This window comes from Vulpes vulpes, chromosome 11 (assembly GCF_048418805.1).
Source record: "Vulpes vulpes isolate BD-2025 chromosome 11, VulVul3, whole genome shotgun sequence".
Classification (NCBI taxonomy): domain Eukaryota; kingdom Metazoa; phylum Chordata; class Mammalia; order Carnivora; family Canidae; genus Vulpes; species Vulpes vulpes.
In genome coordinates, this window is record NC_132790.1 from 31,904,082 (window position 1) to 31,930,547 (window position 26,466).

The 26,466-nt window shown below is 35.9% G+C and overlaps 1 protein-coding gene and 1 pseudogene across 2 annotated transcripts in view; both read right to left on the reverse strand.

The window, feature by feature from the left end:
- TENM4 (teneurin transmembrane protein 4) overlaps positions 1-26,466 on the reverse strand; it is a 2,793,707-nt gene that overhangs the window by 2,093,268 nt on the left and 673,973 nt on the right. The window lies entirely within an intron of this gene.
- LOC140594374 (large ribosomal subunit protein eL28 pseudogene) lies at positions 1,024-1,459 on the reverse strand (annotated as a pseudogene).

Consider the following 26,466-nt stretch of genomic DNA (forward strand, 5'->3'; position numbering starts at 1 on the left):
TAGCCAAGTTTTGCTTTAACTTATTGTTTGACTGTTTTAATATAACACTGATACACATTCCTATTTTTCTGAAAATGAGATTATGATGATGATGATGGTGGTGGTGATGATGATATTAATGATGATGTTAAGAATTTTGATGAAGATGACAACCAGCTTGCTTATTGTCCAGTCTAGTTCAGACCCTTTAAGGGTGTCTTCCCACCCTAAAGAACTATAATAAACTAATAAGAAAAATATTATATCCATCATGCATTGGCCTGATTCTGATCCACTAGCTTTACCCCCTTAGAATTATCCCTTACTTCTTTTTTGACCATCTCCTTTCTTATAGATTTCCACACAGCTTAAACTCAGTCTAAGGTATTTTTCATCAACTACCCTGAACATTGCTTCACCTCTATTCCAGGGTGACTATGTAAGCTGCCTTGCAAGAGGGCATCCAGTGTCTGGATTCTGTCTTTCTCTATACTGAGATACGGCTGGCCAGTCCACCCCCAAAATGAGAGGAGGATTTTGCATCATCATCACCAGAGTACTGGGCATGATTAGAAAGAAAAATGGAATCATGAATGAAGTAGATAGGTCAAGTTGGTGGCGGGAAGGGACAGTATTTGGCAGTGCACACTTGAAGAGAGCAAAGAGCTTGGACCATATCATGGGAAGATGTGAGCTCAGATGATGAGAGTTAATTAGCTACTATGTCCTGCAACTAGGAGTATTATCCTAGATATTAAGGAAAATAGGAGAAAAATAAAACCTGGTTAAGCTTATTGATTTCTTGTTTAAGAGTACTGAATGCAATTCATTAATAAATATTCCCCTCAGGAATCCATTATGAAGATGCATCACAATAAAACAAAGACATCTGAGTCTTCATTAGGATCAACTGTAAAGATTTTTATGAAGCTTGCTTCTTAGATTCACAATTAAAATGATGCAGTCAATTGAAAGCCTAGGAAAATATTTCAAATTTTTGAGGTATTATGTTTACTTTTATTTGTTTTTAGGTGGTTGACATCTTTATTGCTTTGAAGGTGAGGGGCAAGGACTCAGAAGCTCTTGGTGAGGCAGCGCCTTCCTCCTCACCATCACAAATTTCTGGCTAGGCAGGATGGTGCTGGCTCTGCAAATACGTGTAGATCTGAGCTGTACTTGTTCTTGCAGATCATGTGCCTGATACTGCTGAGGATGGCCTGGGCATTCTTGCTAATGGTGGTCCACGCATAGGAAGTGGTGGGGTTTGCTGGTCAGATCTCCAATTAATGACTACCACTACACATTGGCCATAGGCTGGCTGCTCCATGCCCATAGTCTTGCAGTGAATCAGCTTTTCGTGGCAGAAGGAGTTGCAAGCTTCAGATTATGGGATTCTGGGCTGTATGTCTGTTTGTTCTGCTTGACCAGGGAGTTGGAGCTGTTCTGCATTATTATCCATCCATTGCAAGTGGGCGGACATGGCTAAAACTCCTCTCACAGTAAAGAGGGAAAGAGCTGTTTATTTTTAAGCTGGCATTTAGTGATTGTGATGGACCAAGCATTGTGATAATCACCTTTCGTGAATCATACGATGTAATCATCATAACAAATCCAAACAGTTGGTTTACCTATTCTGCTTTATACCTGAGAAAACTAAAGATCAAAAAACATTAAATAACTTTACCCAATTAGTAAACACAGATAACTTGACTCAGTTCTACGTCTGTTTCACCATAAACTTGTGCTTTAAATTTCTTTGATATATAACCTATATACTTTTTAATACAAATGGTGTACTGAATCTACCACCACCATAATTTCAGCTTTAAAAAATAATTTGGATATTTTTTATTTTTATATTGCCTAAGGCAGATTATGTGGAGCACAAAGCAAAATATCTTAACAATTTTTACCGTATTTACTGTTTCATCTTTTCGTTTGAAGATACACACTAGAGAAAATGGCTGAATTTTCTCCTTAAGAGAGCTCTTACATTCTTTCAGAATTTTGTTACTCTTGTAAAGGATTATCTTAATTTCAATGAACAAATGCAAGAACTACTGGCAAATCACAAATGGAAACTTTTATCAGATACTGAGTTAAGTCATTAAGACTTAAAATATATTGAAAAGTGTTACCTTGGTAAAGAGAATTATCCAGAATTACACAAAGCTATAACAAATTCTGCAACTTGACTGCATACTAGGAAAGGGATTCAAGATATTAAGAAACACATCGAGTTCAGAGATCTATAATTAATCTTGTCAACGGATATGGCAGGACAGATTCCTATTTAAATGTGCATCTTGATGAGACTTTTCCCTCATTTACTGTATCAGTACAGGGCACATTGGAGACCCAAGGGATCTAAACCCATTACAGTGGTTTTATAGTCTAGTTCATGCTCATTGCATGCCTTACCTTGTACTTGGTGGCATTAAATATTTAACTAACTGTGACCATGATGTTGTTGAGAAACCAACAGCTTTTAGTGCATCCTTTAAACACACTGTTGAAGAATAAATATAAAACTAAAAACTCTCTAAGACTCCAGGTGGGATAAATGGTCAGGAGATAGCATAATCTGTGTTTCGTTCCTGTAACTGAATTGTATTAGAAAGCTTTCTAAATATATGTACGCATCACATTCTATAGCAGCTAGTCAAAGAATCATAAGCAATAATTCCATCATTTAGTTTTAACATATAAATCAATGTGAATAAGAAAGCATGCTTCTATACCTTCAAACTATACTAGAGAAGGTAAATTACTTTGGAAACTGAGAGATGAATTAAATTATTAACAGAAGAAACAGTGGTAGATCAATGAAAATGGAGATCTCTCCTTTTAGCTCAACAAATGAGTGAATTGTGGAGTTTTATTTTGATCACATTTATTCCCCATTATTCCCCTTTTGGGGAAAAAAGTTTTTTAAAAAGAATAAAGAATGAAGTTAATTTTCAGTCTTACTCATATGCTTTATAGTAGTTATAGTTCTTTTTTTTAGAAGTTTCTGTTATTAACCATAATTTAGCAGCATGCCACTTTAGGTTGTGATACGGAATGCATTTTATACACTTATATAATTAATGGAACAATAAAGTTAATGGAAAATGAAGTGTTTCTTTTATTAGAATAATACAAATGATACAAAGAAGAATGATTTATTTTCCATCTAATTCTTAACCTCCTGAATCAAAGTAATTTATAATCTGCATGGTGTCAGATAGGTGGAATACGATCTATTCTATGTATTAGAATAGTGGACAATAAAATAAACAAAAATATCATTAGTAGGTAAAAAGTCTTACTGGATCCAATTAGAAGGACTCTAATATCCTATATAGAAAGCTCCCTGGTTTAAAGGAAATAGGATTAATTTTAGATAACTGTTATTCAAATGACCCATTTTAAACCATTTTCATTTAAGTCACCAAGCATTAATTTTCTTCATACTTTATTGATTTTTAAAGATTTATTTATTTATTTATTCATGATAGACACAGAGATTGAGAGAGAGGCAGAGACACAGGAGGAGGGAGAAGCAGGCTCCATGCCCGGAGCCCGACGAGGGACTTGATCCCGGGACTCCAGGATCACGGCCTGGGCCAAAGGCAGGCGCTAAACTGCTGAGCCACCCAGGGATCCCCCTTTATTGATTTTTAATATTATATTATATACTTATTGCTCTACTTGTTGACTATTTTCTCCACTAGAATGAAAAGTGAAAAACGACCAAAGACCACCCCATGCCTACCATGCAAACAACAAGCAGTAATTATTGTTTTTCTCTAGGCACATTGATCCATGGGTCTCTGGACACCTGGGGAGTAAGGGAATAATGAGCATTCATCTGAAAGGTTAGAGAAGTTTTCATAGAGTAGTGTAAAATTCTATGTCTTTTCTTATTCAAAGTTATTCTATTTCCCTTTCTACCATAATCTCTTTACAATATCCTGTCCACTTACTGATTTATACCCTAGTCATACTGAAGTGTTTCCATTTCCTAGAATATATCACATGCCTCACTTGTCTCTGGTCCTTTGCATCTAACCTCCATCTGTCAGGGTAAGTGTTTTCCTTCTATAATCCTTAAGGTCAGTTTGGTGTTATCTCTTTTGAAAAGTCTTCCCCAAGTCTCTAAATCTGCATTTGATGCTCCTGTTATGAGATCTCGTATTATCATGGATGTCCCATCCCACGTTTACTATTCCTACTTCAGTTGTAACTGTTTTGACTTCTTCAACAGACCAGAAGCTCACTAAAGGTAGAGCCCACAAAATGTTTCTTCATCATGGTGTCTCCATATATTTATTTAAGTCCCTAATAGAAATGTATGTATATATTTATGTGTATATGTACATGTATAGTGGTAAGGAATTTGTGCTTTTTCCAGTGGTAAATGGGACTATCACTTGTCATAGGAAATATTACCATTAATATTCTATGCAAACAGTAAAATGTCAAATTATTTTCAAAAGACTTATAAAGAAAAGAAAAGAAAAGAAATCTATTCATGAAAAATTTCCACTTTATGACAGGTTCTGGCAATTGAGAGGCCAGGTTTTGGTCACCTAGAGAACTCAGGTATAGAGGTTAGCATGACCACTTTGGATCCATGGGCTGAGCTGATCTGAGTTTTCATAACACTGGTTCTATGACATAAAAGCTGGTGGCTGTTACAGATTTTCACTGAGGGGAGATAAAATGTGTGCAGTGGCTAAGATGGTCTGAAATAGTAATAGGAAGACACTAACATGTATTTTTGTTACATTATAATAACAATTCGATATTTGTCAATGGTGATTCTATTTTCTTGCAGAGACATTTAATTATTCTATAAAACATCCCTCCACCATCATATAACCACTTTGTTTTTACTCATCAGCATTTGTATACAGTTCTATGGCTCTCAGCAGCCCTTTTCTTCCTATGAGGTGTTCTAGTCTGTGCTGCTATATAACTTGAAGTTCCATAGTCTCCTCTTTCTGTGAGAAATATCTGATAGATAAATGTGCACTTGTGTCACTTTTTGTGTCACTTGTGTACACCTTATGTACCTGGAAACTGAGATCTGAATCACTACGCCACACAATTATGATAGTAATTACAAGTAAAGGAACAGGCAACTGCCGGTGCAATAGAAGATGTAAGACCTAATGTATATGAATTATGACATGAAGAGGAGTATGGCCCAACCTTTTCTGTTTTAATGATCATTAATCGTGTTTTCACTTTTATATCACTTTTACATGTGATATTCTTTGAAGCACAGGATTTTGACCAGTGACAATCAATCAATAAGCTGTGACTGATCTTGGATGAGGAAGATACCCTTCTGTCTGAGATAGAAACCAATGTGAAAGGAACCCTTATTTTTGAATACCTACAAAGTTGTCATATACTGAGATTCTTTTTGATATGTATTATTGACACAAGCCTGAGAGGTAGGTACTACCGTCCCAGTTTTATACATGTGGAATCTGAGGTTTAAGTGGAGTCAGAGAACAGCCAGGGAAGGAATCTAGAACTTGGATCCAGTTATCCTGGAATTCAAAGTCTAGGTAACTGGGGATCAGTAGTGCAGCCAAGGTTATAATTATGGATCAAGGTGCACCATTTCTTCTAAACTGAGATCTCTAGAAGTGCCCTCAAAACAGCTGATGAAAACAACAGATATTATTCCTAAGGAAAAAATATTCATTTTTATATATTATTTTAGAGAATTCATGGACTCTGAAATTTATCAATAGATACCTAGATCTTATAATAAAGACTATCTATAGGGAAGAAACCCAGTCTTATTAAACTTTGCTTTCCCCTTGGTATATAAGATCCCTGCCAAGCACAAAATTGGTGATAAAGACTGCTGAATGGAATAAATGAACTAAAGAATGAATGAATAAAAAATATCTTCTATGGTCATTGTTGCTAATTCATATCATGCCTATGTGGGTATTTGGCTTTATTGCATGTCACTGTATCTCATGTTTTAATATTTATTGGACATCTATTAAATGTCAGGTCCTTATTCATCACTCCATGTGCATTATTTAATGTAATCCTTACCATGGTCGTCAATTGCAGACATGCCTCATTTTATTGTGCTTGACTTTATTGTGCTTTGCAGACATTGCCTTTTTTTACTAAGTGAAGATTTGTGGCAAATCTGCTTTGAGCACATCTGTCAGCACCATTTTTTAAGCAATGTTTGTTCACTTAGTTTCTCTAGGTCACATTTTGGTAATTATTGCAATATTTCAAATTTTCTCATTATTATTATATTTGTTATGATGATCTATGATCACTGACTTTTGATGTTACCATTATAATTGTGTTAGGGCTCCAAAAATGGTGCCTATAAAAACCAGCAAACTTAATTGTAAACATTGTGTGTGTGCTGACTGCTCCATCAAGCAGTTGCTCTACTTCTCTCTCCCTATCCTTGGGCCTTCCTGTTCCCCGAGATACAACATTTTGAAATTAAGCCAATTAATAACCCTACTACAATGATCTCTAAGTGTTCAAATGAAAGGAAGAGTCACACGTTTCTCTCCCTTTAAATCAAAAGCTAGGAAAAACTAAGCTTCCTAGTGAGGAAGGCACGCTAAACGCCAAGATAGGCCAAAAGCTAGGCCTCTTAGAGCAATCAGCCGAGTTCTGAATGCAAAGGAAAACTCCTCAAAGGAAATTAAAATTAAAAGTGTTACTCCAGTGAACATAGGAATGATAAAGCAAAACAACCTTATTGCAGGTATAGAGAGCATTTTAGTGCTCTGGATAGAAGATTAAACCAGCCACAAAATTCCCTAAAGCCAAAGCCTAACCCCCAGAGCAAGGTCCTAACTCTCTTCAATTCTGTGGAGACTGAGAAAGGGTGAGCAAGCTGCAGAAGAAAAGTCTGAATATGGCTGAGTTTGGTTCATGTGTTTTAAGGAGGGATGTCATCTCTATAACATAAAAGTGAAAGGTGAAGCAGCTAATACTGATGCAGAATCTGCAGCAAGTTATCCAGATCCAGCTAAGATAATTTATGAAGGTGGCTCTACTCAACAGATTTTCAATGAGATATAACTGCTTTATAAGGGAAGATGCAATCTAGAACTTTTATAACTAGAGAAGTCAATACCTGGCTTCAAGGCTTCAAAGCTTCAAAAGGACAGGCTGACTCTCTTGTTAGGGGCTAATGCAGGTGGTGACTTGGAGTTGAAAGCAGTGCTCATTTACTGGTTGGAAAATCCTAAGGCTCTGAAGAAGTAAGCTAAATGTACATTGCCTGTGCTCTATGGGAACAGCAAGGCCTGAATGAGCACATCTGTTTGCAACACAACTGTCATTATAATTGAAGCCCCCTGTTAAGATCTACTGCTCAAAAAACCCAAACAAATAAAAAACACACAACAAACAAGAACTCCTTTTAAAATATTACTGCTCATTGACAATGCACTTAGTTACCCAAGAGCTCTGATAGAGATGTACAATGAGGAGGTAATTTTTTTTTTCTCACGGTTGCTAATACAACAACCATAACACAGTCTATGAATCAAGGAATAATTTTGAATTTCAAGCACTAATATTCAAGATATATACTTCATAGGGCTGTAGCTTCCATGGATATATCTGGGCAAAGTAAATTGAAAACCTTCTGGAAAGGCTTCACCATTCTAGATGCCATGCTAACATTCATGGTTCATTGGAAAGGTCAAAATATCAACATGAACAAGAGTTTGGAAGAAGTTGATTCCAGCCCTCATGAATGACTTCGAGGGGTTCAAGATGAGTTGAAGCAGTTACTGTACATATGGTAGAACTAGTAGAAGAATTGGAATTACAAGGGCAGCCTGACAATGTGACTGAATTTCTGCAATCTCATGATAAATCTTGAACAGATGAGAGTTGTTTGTTAAGGATGAACAAAGAAAGTAGTTTTGTTTTGTTTTGTTTTGTTTTTTAAGATTTATTGATTGGTTTGAGAGAAAGAGAACAAGTAGGGGGAGCAGCAGAGGGAGAGGTAGAAGCAGGCTGACATGGGGCTTGATCCCAGGACCCTGGGATCATGACCTGAACAGAAGGCAGATGCTTAACCGACTGAGCCACCCAGGCATCCCAAAAGTGGCTTCTTGAGATGGAATCTACTCCTGGTGATGATGCCATGAAGACTGTTGAAATGACTGAAAATAGAATATTACATAAGCTTAATTGATTAAGCGGCAGCAGGGTTTGAGATGATGGACTCTAATTTTGAATGTAGTTCTACTGTGGGTAATAAGCCACCCTAACCTTCAGCAACTACCTGACCAGTAAGCAGTCATCAACATCAAGGAGCAAGACATGCCACCAGCAAAAAGACTATAACTGACTAAAAGCTCTGATGAAAGTTAGCATTTTTTAGTAATAAAGTATTTTTAATTAAGGTATGCATGTTTTTTTTTTTTAAGATTTCATTTATTTACTCATGAGAGGCACAGAGAGAGGCAGAGACATAGGCAGAGGGAGGAGAAGCAGGCTCCATACAGGAACCCAATGCAGGACTTGATCCCAGAACTCTGGGATCACATCCTGAGCCGAAGGCAGATGCTCAACCACTTAGCCACTGAGGCGTCTCAGGTATATATGCTGATTTTGTAGCCACAATGCTATTGCACAATTAATAGACTAAGGCATAGTGTGAAAATAATTTTTATATGTACGGTGGAAATAAAAATATTTATTTGATCCGTTCAGTAATGCTAACATTTATTAAATGCTTGTTATGCTCAACACACAAATCCAAATTTTATATATATATATATATATATATATATATATATATATATATATATATTATCCTAGCTTAATCCTGTGAAGCAAGTACTTACAGGAAATTTCTAGTTATAAAATTATAAACATATAACTGCAATTTAGAACAAATAAAATGGTCTTGCCAAAGGTCAAAAAGCTATTAAGAAACAAAGACAAGATCTGAATCTGGAGCTTTTTGACCTTAAATCTCATAGAAAGTGAGACACAGAGAGAAGGCAGTTTTTATGGAATCGCACAGCTCTTATGTGACAAAGCAGGGAGATTGATCCCATCTTCCTTTCCACTGCACCATTTCAATTCTACATACCATTACTTAATACCCCCAAATTAAGAAACATAACTTTCCTGCTAGGCCTGATTTAGAAGTTGTTGGCAATAATTAGCTGTGGTATCTATAGTTTATGGGATAGCAAGGAAAACATGGGTACTAATTTGGCTACAAAACTTGGGAGCTTTATTGATCTTATGATACTCCAAACATATCAGGAACAGGATGATCAGACATACCAGTTAAGGATTAAACGTGGCATGATGCTTATTTAGACTGAAGAACTCTCTATATTTCTTCCAGTCTCATCTCAGCTCAGTCCTATATTGAAATTACAACTGTACCCCATAATAGCCATTTAGAGAAAGTATCAAAAGGGGCAAAATGTGGTTCCTAGCACTTTTTTTATGATATCTGATTAATTATAATAGTTATTATTAGAATGGTCAATTTTTTTTTTTTTTTTAGAATGGTCAATTTTTAAGCTATTTCTTGGCTCCTGACATTTTGATACTTAATTATACCACTTTAGTCCATGTTTGCCATCTCCATAAATAGCATCTATACATCAAATAGTAGGTTATATCCAAATAAAGGTAAATTTAAAAATTCAGCATAAAGTATGGCTTATAGTCATGGTTTTTAAAGTCAGTAAGACATGAATTTAAATCTTGTCTCCATTCATCTGATATTTGTAGGAACTTCAGCAAAACATCTATCTAGTCTAAATCTCAGTTTTACCCTCAGTAAAACATAAATAATAAGATACTTGTCTCATAATGTAATGGATATTAACATAAGATTATATAAAGTACTTAGAATAGGCCTTGCATATAAAAAGTGCTTAATGTTAACTTTATTTGAATACACATTTTGTATGAATGACCCTTGAAAAACATGGGTTTGAACAGCTTGGGTCCATTTATATGCAAATAATTTCAATAAATGTACTGGAAAAAAAATTTGGAGATTTGTGATAATTTGAAAAAACTTGCAGACAAGCTACATAACCTAGAAATATTTTTTAAAATAAGAGAAAAATGCTTATGTCATAAATACATAAATACTAGTCTATTTTATCATTTACTACAATTAGATATATACAAATCTGTTATAAAAAGACAAAATATACCAATAATTATGCACACAATATAGAGACGGTACATGGCACCACTCACAGTTGAGAGAAATGTACACAAATGTTAAGATGCAGTTTTAAATCATAATTGCATAACATTAACGTAGTACATATCATACTACTGTAATAATTTTGTAGCTACCCCCTGTTGCTGTTGTGGTGAGCTGCAATGTTACAAATGTCTGCATAAAATGCTTCGTGACACTAATCATCTTGGGATAAGCAGTTCCTATCGCCAGTTACTCCTGTATTATAGTAAAAAATGATCTTTTGAGGTTGTGGATATTAGTAGTCATGTTTTTAGGGAGTCAAAAGTTGCATGTAAAGTATTAACTGTAGGGAATCGGTGCCCTCAACCCTCATGTTGTTAAATGGTCAATTATATTTTCTTTAGACTTACGTTTCATTTACTAAGTACTGTTCATTCTATTATCTATCATCTATCTATCTATCTATCTATCTATCTATCTATCTATCATCTATCTTTCTATCTATCTGCTTGCCTACCTACCTACCTATCCATCTATCCATTTAAAACACTGGTTCATTTAATCCTCACCATAACCCTATGTTATTTAATTATTATCCCCATTTAATGAAAGAGGAAAATAAAGCTTTCCAAAGACTAAGTATCTTCCAAAAATTTCACACATTTAGTAAAATTTAACTTTCTTGAATACATCTTTTCCTATCTTTGTTTATCTGTAGTACCATAATCAAAAGGGGACAACAGATAGCCCTGATAAAAACAGAACGCAAGGGGAACAGTGAGTGGCTCAGTCAACTAAGCATGATATGACCAAGCTGAAGGCAGACATTTAACCAACTGAGCCACCCAGGGGTCCCTATTTATATAAATAATTTTTAAAAATAGAATACAAAATATGCACAATTATCTCCATCCTGATACTATAAAAGCTATAATAACAGGACTTATGTAAGGAATGTAGGCTTAGAAAAACATCTGACAATGAGAACAAAGTAAAAAAGCCACTAGTATAGACACATTAAAAATGAAAATCTATTAATGTGTATCCAACGTTGTTCAACTCAATTTTCAAATGATACAACCAACAAAAGGTTAATATCCAGAATATATAAATAACTCATACAACTCAAACCCCCTCAAAAAATAATAATCTGATTAAAATGGGCAAAGGACCTTAACAAACATTTTTTTCTTCTAAGAAGATATATAGATGGCCAACAGACACGTGAAAAGATGTCTCATATCATTCATCATCAGGAAAGCGCAAACCAAAACCACTTTGAGAGGACGCCTGGGTGGTTCAGTGGTTGAGCATCCCCTTCAGCTCGGATCATAATCCCAGAGTCCTGGGATCGAGTCCTGCTTTGGGCTTCCCACAGAGACGCTGCTTCTCCCTCTACCTATGTCTCTGTCTCTCCCTCAGTGTTTCTCATGAATAAATAAATAAAATCCTTAAAAAAACACACACGCAATGAGTTGTCACCTCATACCAATCAGAATGACTAAAATCCAAATGACAAGAAATAACAAGTATTGGGAAGGATGTGGAGAAGAAGGAATCCTCCTGCACTGGTAGGAATGTAAATTGATGCAGCCACTATAGAACACAAGATGGAGGTTCCTCAAAATATTAAAAATGAAACTACCATATGATTCTACTGCTGGGAATTACTGTAGGAAAACAAAAATATCATTTGAAAAAATACATGCAGTCTTATGTTTATTGTAGCATCATTTATAATAGCAAAGTTATGGAAGCAAGCTAAGTGTCCATTGATAGTTTGATAGATAAAGAGGTGGTAATATATACATATAATGAATACATACATATAATGAAATACTACTCAGCCATGAAAAAGAATGAAATCTTGCCATTTATGACAACTCTTTATGACAACATGGTTGGACTTAGAGGGTATCATGCTAAATGAATTAAGTCAGATAAAGACAAATGACATACTATTTAAAGGTAGAGTGTAAAAGAAAATGTAACAAGCAAATAAATAAAAAACAGAAACAGATTCATAAATACAAAGAACAAACTAGAGGAGAGGGGGGTGGGGGGATGAGCCAAATAGGTGAAGGGGATTAGGAGAAACAAAATTCCAGTTATAAAATAAGTTCCTGGATGAAAAGCACAGCATAGGGAATATATTCAATAATATTGAAATAGTATTGTAGGGTGACAGATGGGGACTACAGTTATGGTGGTGAACATTGCATAATGTATAGAATTGTTGATTCACTATGTTGTGTTCTTGAATCTAATATAATACTTTATGTCTAAAACTAATATAACATGGTATGTCAACTATATTGCAATAAAAGTCCAAAGAAAACTTCAATATTATTATTACTTTAAATCTATCGCACTTCTTCATCATTTAATGTTTAAAGCAACATTCTGAGATAAAAGTTATACAGAAAAGAATTAAGAATTAGAAAAATGCAATTTGCATGAAAAAGATCCCTTTAAAAAAAAGAAAGAGGGACACCTGGGGGCTCAGTAGGTACCATCTGCCTTCAACTCAGGCCATGATCCCAGGGTCCTGGGATTGAGTTCCATATCAGGCTCCCTGCTCCACAGGGGGTCTGCTTCTCCCTCTGGCTCTGCTGTTCCCCCTACTTGTGCTCTCTGGCTGACTTTCTGTCACATAAATAAAATAAAATTAGGAGAAGAGAGGAGAGAAGAAGAAGGAAGGAAGAAAGGAAGGAAGGAAGGAAGGAAGGAAGGAAGGAAGGAAGGAAGGAAGGAAGGAAGACTGTAAAAAGCAGAGGATGTAAGACCAAAAAATATAATGGAAAGGAAAAGAAACTTAGTGTATAACAGCCTAAGTTCAAATCCTGGTGAGTTTGGCCAATTACTTCACTTAATCTCTCAGAGACTCATTCTTTTCTCATCAACAGAATGGAAATAAAAATAAAACATGGATTCTTGTTACAGTCATATTTCTGTGAGGAAGAGGCATCTTGGTACACTATAAATGGCATAAACACTATGGAGAGCTGGTTTTGTACTCAGAGTGAAAAACTGACCACAGAAATATGCTTTTTAGGTTGTCAAAAGTCCTTGTAAGCAGCAAGTGTAAAATAGATAATCGCTGATTGGTTTAATAAAGCACTTTGAAAACACTTTACACAGTAATAAGAATGTGCATAGAATTGGATCTTTAAAGCTCAAAGTCTATTATGTATGTGTCTCCTGCCTTGCAGTGGATTTATCTTTCACCATCCCATAGCCCGAGGTACAATACTTTGTTCATTTAACTCTATTCAGCCAAATGCCTTCCCCTGTCTAAGGTTATGAGTAGGAACTGTTAAGGTCAATTTGTGAAGTTTGGCAATAGCTGGGATTTACAATGGTGCTTCAGTAAGCAATATTATTTGAGTTTATTAACATTTCTGAGAAAGTAAAACCAAATGAATTCTATGGAAAATTAGGCGAGGTTGATCAACATTATAAATCATGTTTTCATGATTTTTTCAGTGTTTTTTTTTTCTGTTTCAGTGCAAATATGATTTAGAAGGCAACAGTCATCCTTTATCATGCCCTGCAAAAATCATTATACACTATTCCTACTTTTCTGATCAATGTATCAAATTATTAGTTCCAATTTAATTTTTTAAAAGTAGGATTGAAGTACAGAGAATAGAAAAAAATAGGTTCTTAACTTCCATTACTCCTTACACTTCTACAGACAAGTGTAGTCAATTGTTGAAACAGAAAATCCTGTTTTTATTGAACACGTTAGGGCTAAGAAACTCAAATAACAGTTCCTTTTGATTCTACATTATCATGCCATCTGTCACTAAGTATACAAATTATCTGCTTCGCTCACTTTCTGTATTCAAAGTCCGCCAGCTTCCTAAAGCTGCATGCAAATGTTTCTAAAATATTCATACTCCTCCATTACCATTGTCACTGTCCTAGTGAAGGAACTCATCACGTACACAGTTGACCTAGGCTCCTATTCAGTCTCTCATTTGGGCTTCAGTCTCTCTCCCTTCTGACCTTCCAATGAGTCACATAATCAGTGATTAATAAATACTCTTCCTGTATATTTGCCTCTTGGTTAGTTTTAATAATTCAGGTCGGCCCTTCTGTAGCCCTGGGCCATAGACTGATATTAATCCTTAAGATGCTATAGCTCTACAGGTAACCTCTGAGCCTGAAGAAATGCCACTGCTAAAGCTTCACCCCAATTGAGGCAGCCACATCCTTACTCTATTTTCAAAAGTGGTATGGGTTATCTGCAACCTACCTTCCACATCACCGTCAGTTACCTTTCTGAAGACACCAGACCCTGTAGCATAGCTCATGAACAATACTCTCCCACTGTATACATGTATTACATAGCATGTGACCACTTGATAGCAGATACATGTTTTTATCTCCTATCACATGTGTCACCATGTAGCTCTGCACATGCTGTCCCTTCTCTGTCCAGTGATCTTTACCCAACCCCTGTCCCAAAAATGCTGGATAATCCTTCAAAGCCCACTTGAAAGGACACCTCCTACCTGAATCCTTCATGGATGCAATTCATCAGCTTCCGAACATGAGGCATTGACAGTTTTTATATAAGAATTTGATTTTAAGAATATCTCTCTCCAAAAATGTCTCATGCTGTAGTTGAGTTGGGTATGTATATCCCTGTTTCCTTGACAAGGCTGCAAACTTCCTGAGGGAAGGCATCACCCTGCATTTCTAATGCATGCCTTAGTGTTTGCTACATAAGTAGGACACAATAAAAACTTTATCTGAGTTTTTGAATACCAATCTAAAAGATATCTTTTAGCCAAAATGAGACAAATGGAAGAGATATTGGAATTAGGAGTGAAAGAATACAGAGAGGATAGGACTTGTCCTGTCCTAAATTAATAATGTCAAAGTCAAAGATGTGAAGCAAGAAATTAGTCATGAACAAGTAATTCAAACAGTCTCTGGACACATTAAGAAGCAAGGGAAGAAAATTATCATTTATTAAGCACTTATTGTATGCCAGTGTAGTAGGCACTTTAATAGTTATAACTCACTTAATGGATACAACCTTCTGAGTTATATATAATCCTTATAGTATTGGAGAGGAAACTGATGGTCAGTGAGATGAAACGGTTTGCCTACAACATCATACCTGTTAATATTAGAGCTAGGATTTCAAGCTAAATGTGTGAAAATTCATTTTTTCCTTTAAGTGCTCATTTCAGAGACTCATACATAATAGGAACTAGAGACAGGTGTTAATAATAATAGTATTAATAATAAAAATTCCTAACACTTAGTAAACATTTATTATGTGTCAGATGCGGGACTGAGCACTGGGGACAGAGAGGTGAATTAGACATGCCTTCTTCTCAAAGGTTTTAAAATGTACTTGAATCGAACTGAATTGAACCTAAAGCTTAGTGTATCCAACCCTAAAGTAATTCTGGGGTTTATCAAACAAACAGAAACTGCTTAGTTTTGTTTGGCTTCTGTGACCATATAAGGAGGAAAAAGAGTCTCTTTATCAAATACTGTGGAGGCAAGAGGCTCTCTTCCATGCCAGGAGAATGACTTCAATAATTACCAAAGGAACTGGAGACATCCAGCTCTTTCCAATTAACTTCTGTTACAGAGTGCTGTTGACTGCTCGCCTGACAGCCACACTCAGATGGGGCAGAGGAGTGTGTACAAGATTTCTTTGCATTTCATAGTTCACAGATTAAAGGCAGTGTCAAGTGTAAGTCAAAGTTGAAAAATTGATTTATTTGGCACTGAGTATGTGAGGAAGGACTACTTCTGAGTCATTAAAAACAAGCTAAGGTGCTTTCATATCATGTTCTGCCTCTTGGTACACAAATCAAACCATTTATTTTTTCCTTTCAGATGCATTTACTCTGAGTTTCACAGCCAAAAACACGTGGCGAGATCCAGCTTTCTTAAATCCCGGCACTGACAACCTTAGAAGGTAGCTGTTGTAATTACTGTAGCCCTAGCTCAAATGCTTGCTTATGGCTGCTGATGGAGAATGGGAACAAGTGGCCCCTAGACTGATTAGAGAAGATTCAGGATTTTGATCTCAGCCAAAAAGAAAGCAGCCCAGATTGTCAGACCAAGGAGACATCATAATAACACATTAAGCACAATAACAGTTACTTAATAACTGTTAATGCTTGTGGAAGGTTTTTTTGGGGGGGTGGGTCCATATGCATACATGTACATACTCACATGTATATACACATAGGATATGTGTGTGTATGTGTCTGTATAACTGTGATAAACAGACTATTCAATGCCTATACCTCATCAAAATTTCTTTCTGGATTAGCATTTACTGATGTCTCTTTTCTGATTCAGTCTTTACTATGCCAATGCAAAACATTAATTTTCCAAATTGTACACTTCTTTTGCATCAAACAATTGGCCCTTAGAATTTTACTGTACTCAAGGGCCCTCCCTTCTCCAATAATTGGTTAATTGATCTGACGTGTTTATTATTGGATATGGCCAAATTAATTTGTTTTTTAATGGCTTAGAATTTTTTATTGTACTTAATCTTTTTTTGTGTTCAAATTGTTCCATATTTGTCCAGTGGAAGCCCTGTTACACTACTTCCCATGTTCTTGGGACATGCTACCGTTATTTTTTGGAGCACTCCATGACTTTTTAGCTAATACAATGTATCAGGCTCATCTTGTATCACCTAATTGGCCACTTCTCTGAGGATCTCTGCATTATGACAGTGAGGAATGGTGTTAGGTATCAAGAAAGTAGGTGTACTTATTGCTGTTGGAGTATCTTTGATTCCTGGCCCTTTTAGCAGACAGAACTAAGAAACATGCATCCATATATACAGAAAAATACACATGAATGCATCTACCAAAACATATGGACATATGCAAATTCATATATAAATGTACAGTGCACAGAGGTACACACACACGTATATATTAGAAATCATGAATTCACAAATTCCTTAAAATTTTTTAATTTTTGTTAGGTATCATTTCATATTTGTATTATACTTCAGTCACATTGAATATCCAGTCTTCCTTTAATATCAACATATTTATTCACTGACTTAACTCTGTAATACTTCTAAAATACTTTCAAAATTACTTTGTCCATACTACCACCAAAAAGAAAATGATTAAAACAAGTTTAATTTGTTGGCATTTATTCCTCCTCATACCTCTTGCTCCTGTGATAGAGAGTACAAAGTCAATACTATGAGAACATACCTTCAATTAATCCTTCCTTCTTTCCCCTTCTGTTTAGTTTTAGTTCCCCTTCCCCACAATCTAATTAATTTTACTTTTGGAGTACAGAGAACATTAATACACTTTGAAAGATCAAAACTAAACAAAAGAGCATACTCAATTGTCATTTCCTCCTGCATTCTTACAACTCCATTTTCTGCTCACTATATCCTTTATGTTTAACCAGTTCCTATTTTTTTCTGGCTTATATATCTTGGGTTTTTTTTTTTTTTTTGCAATTATAAAAAAGATATTCAGGTTTTCTTATTTTCACTTCTTTCCTATGCAAAATTTAGGATGTCATATATGCTTTTATGTATTACTAAAACTTACACTGTCTCCTGAAAATCGCTCCATATCAGTTCAGAGGTCTTCCTCATTCTTTTGTATAGCTGCATAGTACTCGTGTGTGTGTGTGCATGCGTGTACGCACACACACGTGTGTGGTTTACACACATGGTTTAATGGTGTGGTTAGGGGTTTGAGTAATTTTCATTATTTTGGAGATATAAATAATGATGTAATACATACATTCATGTGTAGGCAATTTTATATTCTTGGTGGTATATTATTAGGGTAAATCTCTAGAAGTGAATATTATGGGTCAAAAGATAAGTACAACTTTACAACCTCCATAAAAGTTATACTAGTTAGCATTCTCACCAGTAATACATGCAAGTGTTTCCCCATAGCCTCACCAATGGACTGTATGGGCAAATTCTTCAATTTTTGACAATCTACTACATGATAAATAGTTCCTTGGTCTAGTATTAATTTTGATTTCTCTTATCATGAGTGAAGTTAAACACCTTTTCATCTGTTGAAGGCCCACTTTTACCTTTGTGAATTGTATGTCAATGGTTTTTGCCCAGTTTTCTATATTTTTAATTTCCCTTTCATTTTTTTCTTTTTTTTTTTTAAGATTTTATTTTATTTATTCATGAAGGGCACAGAGAGAGAGAGAGAGAGAGAGGGAGAGAGGCAGAGACACAGGCAGAGGGAGAAGCAGGCTCCATGCAGGGAACCCGATGTGGGACTTGATCCCGGGTCTCCAGGATCACACCCTGGGCTGAAGGCAGCACTAAACCACTGGGCCATCAGGGCTGCCCCCATTTTTTCCGCTAAATATTAGGAATGTTAGTGTTTTCTTTCTGATATGCATTGCAAATTTTACTTCCAATTGGTCATTTTTTGTTTGAATTATTGCTATTCAAAATTTGTTCTCTTACTTTTATGTAGTCAAATCTATCAACTTTTAAAATTGCATACGGGTTTTTACATAATTTAAAAGATGTTTCCTATAATTATGTTTACAGAAGATTTCACCTGTTTTCTGTTTTCTTATAGCACTTACAGTTAGAGCTTCCTAGTTCTTCTGGATTATCTACAGCTTTGGTTTCCAAACAATTCTATAGCACCTTATGGCTTCACAGAAGTGATTCAGGAGGACTGAAAATGACTTATTTAACATATATTTTGTCAGTTAAAATCTTTAATTAAAAACAACATATCTACTTAAATATATCAAATAAAATTTTAACACATTGAAGATAATTAATATACTAAAATTTGCTGCCAGGCAAAATAATTTCAGTAAAGGTAACAGTATAGTTTCTCCTTCCATATCTGGATATATATATTGAAACTTTGGGAATGTATAATTGATTAACAAGACTAGTCCTTTCCTGATTTATTTTTTAAATTCAAGCCATGTCTTCTGGAAACAAAACAAAACAAAACCCCTATAAGCTAGTACATCAGATGTGCCATGCTTAATTAAGATGATGCAAAGCTCAGATATATCTGCTTTACTCATGCCCTTCATACCCTGCAACAGTGAGCTGTGTGAAGGAGCAAGTAAATACTTAAAACACAGTATGAGATGTCAGAGTGTTAGCATCTGTGGAACTCAATGTGAGTTTTGAGTCTTGTCTTACTCATATTAATTCATTCTCAAGATCATCTGTTAAAAAACTAACAGATGTCAGGCACACTATTTGGTCTCAGATATTAAAGCAATGAATAGTCTTCACGTTGCTTGCCATTTCAGAAACTTAATTCATAAAAGCACTTTAATTTATAACAGCTCATTTAAATGTCCAAGCAAGACATATTAAATAATTAATTATAATCAAAAGTGATGAGAGTTATAATAGAAGAAGTACTAGATGTCATAACTTTCTGTAAGAGAATATATGGCCCATGAGGTTGTTATATGGAAGTTGTTCCTCATAAAATAGTGCTTAAACTAAGATCTGAAAAATGAGTATTACTAAGCAAAATGCCTTCTAAATTGTTTCTTTATTGGGGTTTCTCGGGAAACCCCAATGTTGTGTTCAAAACACAAAAGTAGAATTCATTATACTGTTAGCAAATCACATGTTTAAAGGATAGAAATCCAGCCTCCTTAAGATGATACACATTTGTGTTTTGTTTTGTTTTGTTTTATTTTGTTTTGTTTTGTTTTGTTTTGGAAAAGAATTATTAAGTTCTTCTAACCACTTATAATTTTTATTTTTTAAAAGATTTATTTATTTATTTGAGAGAGAGAGCAAGTAAGCAGGGGGAGGAGAAAAGGGAGAGGGAGGGAGAGAATCTCAAGCAGACTCCACATGACCCCAGAGCCTGATTCAGGGATCGAATCCAGGACCCTGGGATCATGACCTGAGCTGAAATTCTGAGTCAACACTTAACCCGATGAGCCACCCAGGCACCCCCTTCTGCCCATATTTTAATAAGACCATCTATCCTTTTGCTATTGAGTATGTGTTCCTTATATATTTTGGATATTAACCCCTTAACTGATAAATGGTTTGCAAATATTTTCTCCCACACCACATTTCCAATCCATTTTGAGTTAAGCTTTGTTATGCAAGACAAGGGTCCAATTTCATTATTTTGCATGTAAACACACAATTTTACCAAATTTTACCATTTATTGAAAAGATCATCTTTTCTCTATTGAATATTCGTGGCTCCCTTGTCAAATATTAGTTGACTGTGTATATAGGGGTTTATTTCTGGGCTTTCTGGGCTGTCTAGTCTATTGGTCTATGTGTTGGTTCTTACGTCAGTATCCTACCATTTTGATTACCATAGTTTTGTAGAATAGTTGAAATCAGGAAGTGCCATGCTTTCAGCTTTGCTCTTCCTCAAGACTGCTTTGGCTATTTGGGTCTTTCATGATTACATTTGAATTTTAGGATCTTTTTTCTTTAAAAATTGCCATTGTAATTTTGCTAGGTATTGTATTGAATCTACAGGTGGCTTTGGGTAGTATGGACATTTTAACAATATCATTTTTTTTCTGATCCACAAATATGATCTATCTTTCCATCAATGTGTGTCTTCTTCAATTTCTCTCATTAATATCTTATAGTGTACAGATCTTTCATCTTCTTGGTTAAATTTATTTCTAAGTATTTTATTGGGTTTTTTTTTAAGATTTTATTCATCTATTCATGAGAGACACCGAGACATAGTCAGAGGGAGAAGCAGGCTCCCTTTAGGGAGCCCATTGTGGGACTTGATCCCAGAACTCTGGGATCACAGCCTAAGCCAAAGGTAGACACTCAACCACTGAGCCACCCGGGCATCCCATATTTTATTGTTCTCAATGCTATTGTAAAATATCTCTAGATATTTCATCATTAATGTACAAAAATGCACATCAAATCACCACATTGTACAACTTAAATTTATACAATGCTATATGTCAATCATATTTCAATAAAATTGGGGAGGAATCTAAAAAAACAAAAAGGAAAACCCATTAACTTTGAAAACTTCCCTATCAACCTCCACCATTCATCACTATTATATACTCCTAGTAACTTATTGCTTACGACTTGTATTGTTTAAGACTTGATTCAGGCTATGCCTTTAAAAAGATATATTCTCTGTTTCCCAATCCTTTCTATGTCTATCCTTTCAGTTCTTACAGTATCCTGTGTATTTTTCTCTCTACTGTGGCTACTTCACTCTGTTTCTCTGCCCCCACTGCTAGATGCTCAGGTCCTCCAGCTCAAGATAAAATCTTACTCATTCAGCACAGTTACTAAAAACAGGTAGGGAAACAAGTGTTTGGGGAAATTTTTTTTAGGGATACAAAAAGCCATCATGGAAGATCTGGAGAGAAAAGAAAATAAAGCTCAGACTCACAGAAGTCTGTAGTTTCTGATAATAGATGTGGACTTTATTTTATAGGCAATGGCAAACTTGCACATTCCATGGCAGACTGATAATGGTCACCCTCATATCAGATCTCTAGAATCTGTAAATGTTACCATAGGAGAAAAAGAGGTTTTAAAGATCTTATTAAGTTGAGGACTTTGAGATAGAGACTTTATCTTGGATTATCCAGGTGGGCCCTACATGCAACTGTATCTACCCTTATACGAAAGAAGCAGAAGGAAATCTGATACACACAGGTAGACAGTGATGTTAAGACAGAACTGAGAAAGATTTGAGGATGCTGGGGCTTTACTTATTTATTTTATTTTTTTAAAAAGATTTTATTTATTCATGAGAGACAGAGAGAGAGAGACAGAGACAGAGACACAGGCAGAGGGAAAAGCAGGCTCCATACAGGGAGCCCAATGTAGGACTCGATCCTGGAACCCCAGGATCACGTCCTGAGCCAAAGGCAGGAGCTAAACCACTGAGTCACCCAGGGATCCCAGATAATGGGGCTTTAAAAACTGGAATGAAGATAAACACACACACACACACACACACACACACACAAACACACAGTGGAACATTACTCAGTCATCAAAAAGAATATAATCTTGCCATTTGCAACCACATAGATGAAACCTGAGGCTATTATGCTAAGTGAGATAATTCAGTCAGAGAAGGACAAATAACATTTGATTCCACTCATGTGGAATTCAAGAAACAAAACAGATGAACATAGGGGAATGGAAGGAAAAATAAAATAAGATAAAAACAGAGAGGGAGGCAAACCATGAAAGACCCTTAACTCTATGGAACAGACTGAGGGCTGCTGGAGCAGAGGTAGGTAGGAGATGGAGTAAATGGGTGATAGGAATTAAGAAGGGCACTTGTTGTCATGAGCACTGGGTGTTATATGCAACTTATGAATCACTAAATTCTACCCCTGAAACTAATAATATACTATATGTTAACTAAATTAAAAATAATTTTAAACTAAAAAAGATACAGAGTAAAAACTGGAGTGATATGACTATCAGCCAAGCCATCAGAAGTTGGAAGAGGCTAAGCACAGATTCTGTTCTCTAAGCCCCAGAAGGGAGTTTGGCCCTACCAGTAACTTCAATTTGGCCAGCAGTACTAACTTAGGGCTTCTGGTCTTCAGAACTGTAAGAAAATGAATTTCTATTGTTTTAAGCCACCAATATTGTGTAATTTTTTACAGAAGACACAGGAAACTAATACCACTTCAATACAGGAGAGGTAGAAAATTACTTATTTGTAACAGGAGAAATCTGGCTTTAGTGAGGAAGGAAGCCAGGAGAGGGAGCTGCAGGGGCAGGGCAGGAAGCCAGTTGGGAGATAATGACACTAATGCAGGTGAGTCATCAACAGAGCCCAAATTAATGTGGCACCATCACTAAATAATGGTGAATAGGCAATAAAAGTTCACTCGTAAAATATCCTTAGCTACAATTATTGATTTATGTGGTAAAAGAAATTTTACTGAATGTAAATGAAAATAAGTGTTTTATTGTCTTATGGTGGTTTAAAATAAGAACATCTAAAATACATATCTTTTCATCCTTGTTCAAAGGGCATTTCTTGGATACAGAAAAACAATCCCAAGCTTCTTTTTTTAAATTTTTTTATTGGAGTTCAATTTGCCAACATTTAGCATAACACCCAGTGCTCATCCCACCAAGTGCCCCCTTCAGTGCCCATCACCCAGTCACCCCAACCCCCTGCCCACCTCCCTTTCCACTCACTACCTCTTGTTCGTTTCCCAGAGTTAGGTGTCTCTCATGTTCTGTCTCCCTCACTGATATTTTCACTCATTTTCTCTATTTCCCCTTTATTCCTTTTCACTATTTTTTATATTCCCCAAATGAATGATGCCATATAATGTTTGTCCTTTTCTGATTGACTTATTTCACTCAGCATAATACCCTCCAGTTCCATCCACGTTGAAGCAATGGTGGGTATTTGTCGTTTCTAATGGCTGAGTAACATTCTATTGTATACATAGATCAGATCTTCTTTATCCATTCATCTTTTGATGGACACCGAGGCTCCTTCCACAGTTTGGCTATTGTGGACATTGCTGCTAGAAACATCGGGGTGCAGGTGTCCCGGCGTTTCACTGCATCTGTATCTTTGGGGTAAATCCCCAGCAGTGTAACTGCTGGGTCTTAGGGCAGTTCTATTTGTAACTCTTTGAGGAACCTTCACATAGCTTCTCAAATCACAAAAAAACAGGGTTAGAAGGGAACTCAGAGCATCTGACTTGGTTTCTTTAGTCCTTTCTCTAGCATTCTATAGGGGTGGTCATTTGATTCTGTTGGTCACACAAGCAACTCACTGCCACCATGGACAGCCCACACATGGAGCTTTGCCTGCTAAGCACTCATACAACAAATATTTATGAAATGTCTTCCATATAAATATATATATATTGGGTATTTTTCTAGTCCTAGAGATTCAGCGATCCATAATAAAGATTCATGGAACTTCTATTCTAGCAGGAGATAGATAATAACTAAGGAACCAAATACATTAACAAAATAATAATCAGATACTGATGATATGTGCTAGGAGGAAGATAAAACACAGTAATTGGATACTGGATATTAAAATTCTGTGTGCAGGGAAGGCGTCTCTGAGGAGTCAACATATGAGCTGAGGCAAGAATGGTTGGAAGGAACTGGATATGCAAAGGCCAGGGCCAGAGTATTCCAGGCAGACATAGCGGAAATGCAAATTCTGCTATGGGAATGAGTTTGGTTTGTTTAGAGGACAGACAGAGGTCAGTATGGCTGCCACATAATGAAGGGTAAAATACCTAAAAGTTATAGTTAAAATTCCCAGTACATATAATTCAGAGCATCAGTAGGGTACCTATGTGTTAGAAGGAGAAAAGCACTGGTTAGGAATTCAGTGACCTGAGTTTTATTTCTTGCCCTTTACTTGACCAGGTGTGTGCTCTAAGATTTTTCTTTGCCTCTTTAGATTTCCATCTTCTGATATTTCTGATAAGTGATGCAGTCAGCCTAGATCACTGATTTTCAAACTGTACTCCGTGGCGACAGGTAGGAGCATAGCTGATGGGGCTCACATTTCACCACCAGCTTAATCAGAGGAGGCCTATTATTTACATTTTCAAAACAATTTCATTAAAAAAAAGGACACTTGGGGTCAAGAAAGTTTATAAATCAGCTGAAATTATCTTTTTAATTATTTCGAACATCATAATCCAGTAATTCTAACTATAGAAAAGACAATTTTGACTCAATGAAACAGAAAAAAATCTACATAGGAAATGCATAGCCATTCTAGCCATTCTCCTGCTAGAATAGAAGTTCCATGAATCTTTATTATGGCTCAGCCAAAACTCCTCAGCCCAGGAGTTTTGCTAAAACAAAAGCAAAAACAAGCAAAAAACCAAAAACCTTCATTTAGGGAAAGCTGGGCTATACACATTTAAATCATTTCAGTGTTGCAAATATTTTCAGAGCCCTTAATGAGGTAATGTTATTTATGAATTTCCATGAGAAAAAATGTAGTGTGTGGTATATTCCAGTCTTTCTTAGGACCCTTGTTTTATGTAGTCTAAGATTAGTGTTTCATAGAACCTTTTATTAAAACTGTTTCCTTATCACTCTGAGATACTAGGATTCTATATGTTTATCACAAACTCTTGTGTTTTTTTTTTTCAAGAGAGAGATAGAGAGAGTGAGTTGGGGATGGGGAGAGGGAGAGAGAGAATCTTAAGCAGGCTCAATGCCCAGTGTGGAGCCCAATGCAGGGCTCAATCTCACAACCCTGAGATCATGACCTGAGGTGAAATCCAGAGTCGGATGCTTAACCGACTAAGTCACCCTGGTGCCCCAGGAAAATACAGCAATAGTGTGTATGTGTGGGAGATTTCACACACACACACACACACACACACACACACACACACATACAATAGGAGCACATGGTAAGTAGCACAGAAGGATCTAAAGTGACCATGGCTTCAGTAAGTGATTTGTAAACACTCAGTGCTTCCTTTAAGAAAATGAAGCTGTTTATATGAATACAAGTCCTCAGATGACTTTAGGAATCTTGAAAGTAAGAGGTCTCACCCTTTCCTTGCCTTAACCACCAAAAGAGATCATTGCATTCACAGTGAAAGGAAATGAACCACTAGCCACTGAATCATTCCGAGGAGGTATATAAAACAAATGTCTGGTAGTTTGGATACCCTCCATCAAATGAATGTAAGTGTTATCTGAGAGAAGAGAGGTATCATTTAATCCAGGATGAATCCTAGCCTTTAATTTATATTTAAGATACTGACTACTTCTCCTTAGAGATTTTTATTCATTTTCAAAAAATGTCTTAGTCCAAAGTTAACTAACATTTTATAATTCAAGCTAAAAGACTTTTGGCTTCTGTGTGCAATTCTAAGCTCTTAGCCTAACCATGGGGCTTTCATTTTTTTGCCAGACCAGAGTGACCACAGAGCTGCTGGGTAAGCCTTCTGAAATCCCTTTCTGGATTACTATCACTTTTACCAGACAGCAGGAATCTGGCTGTATGACCAAGTCTTCTCAGCTTTCACAGGGCTCTAAGATGCCTTTGTTTAGAAAAGAAGAAGGAAACCTGGGTAGAAATTTACTTTTCTGTTGGCCTCCATTGAACAGGAAACCATTTTTAGATTATTAGACACCTACAGTGGTTCCCTTAGCCAGCTTTGTCATCTATAAGAATAAAGTGCATCACTGTATTCTTATATTCATTTATCTGTTTTTAAAAATATATTTAGTGTACCAAGTGATTTGCTAGACAACAGGTATATGAGAAAGGTTCCCATAATGAAACAAATGG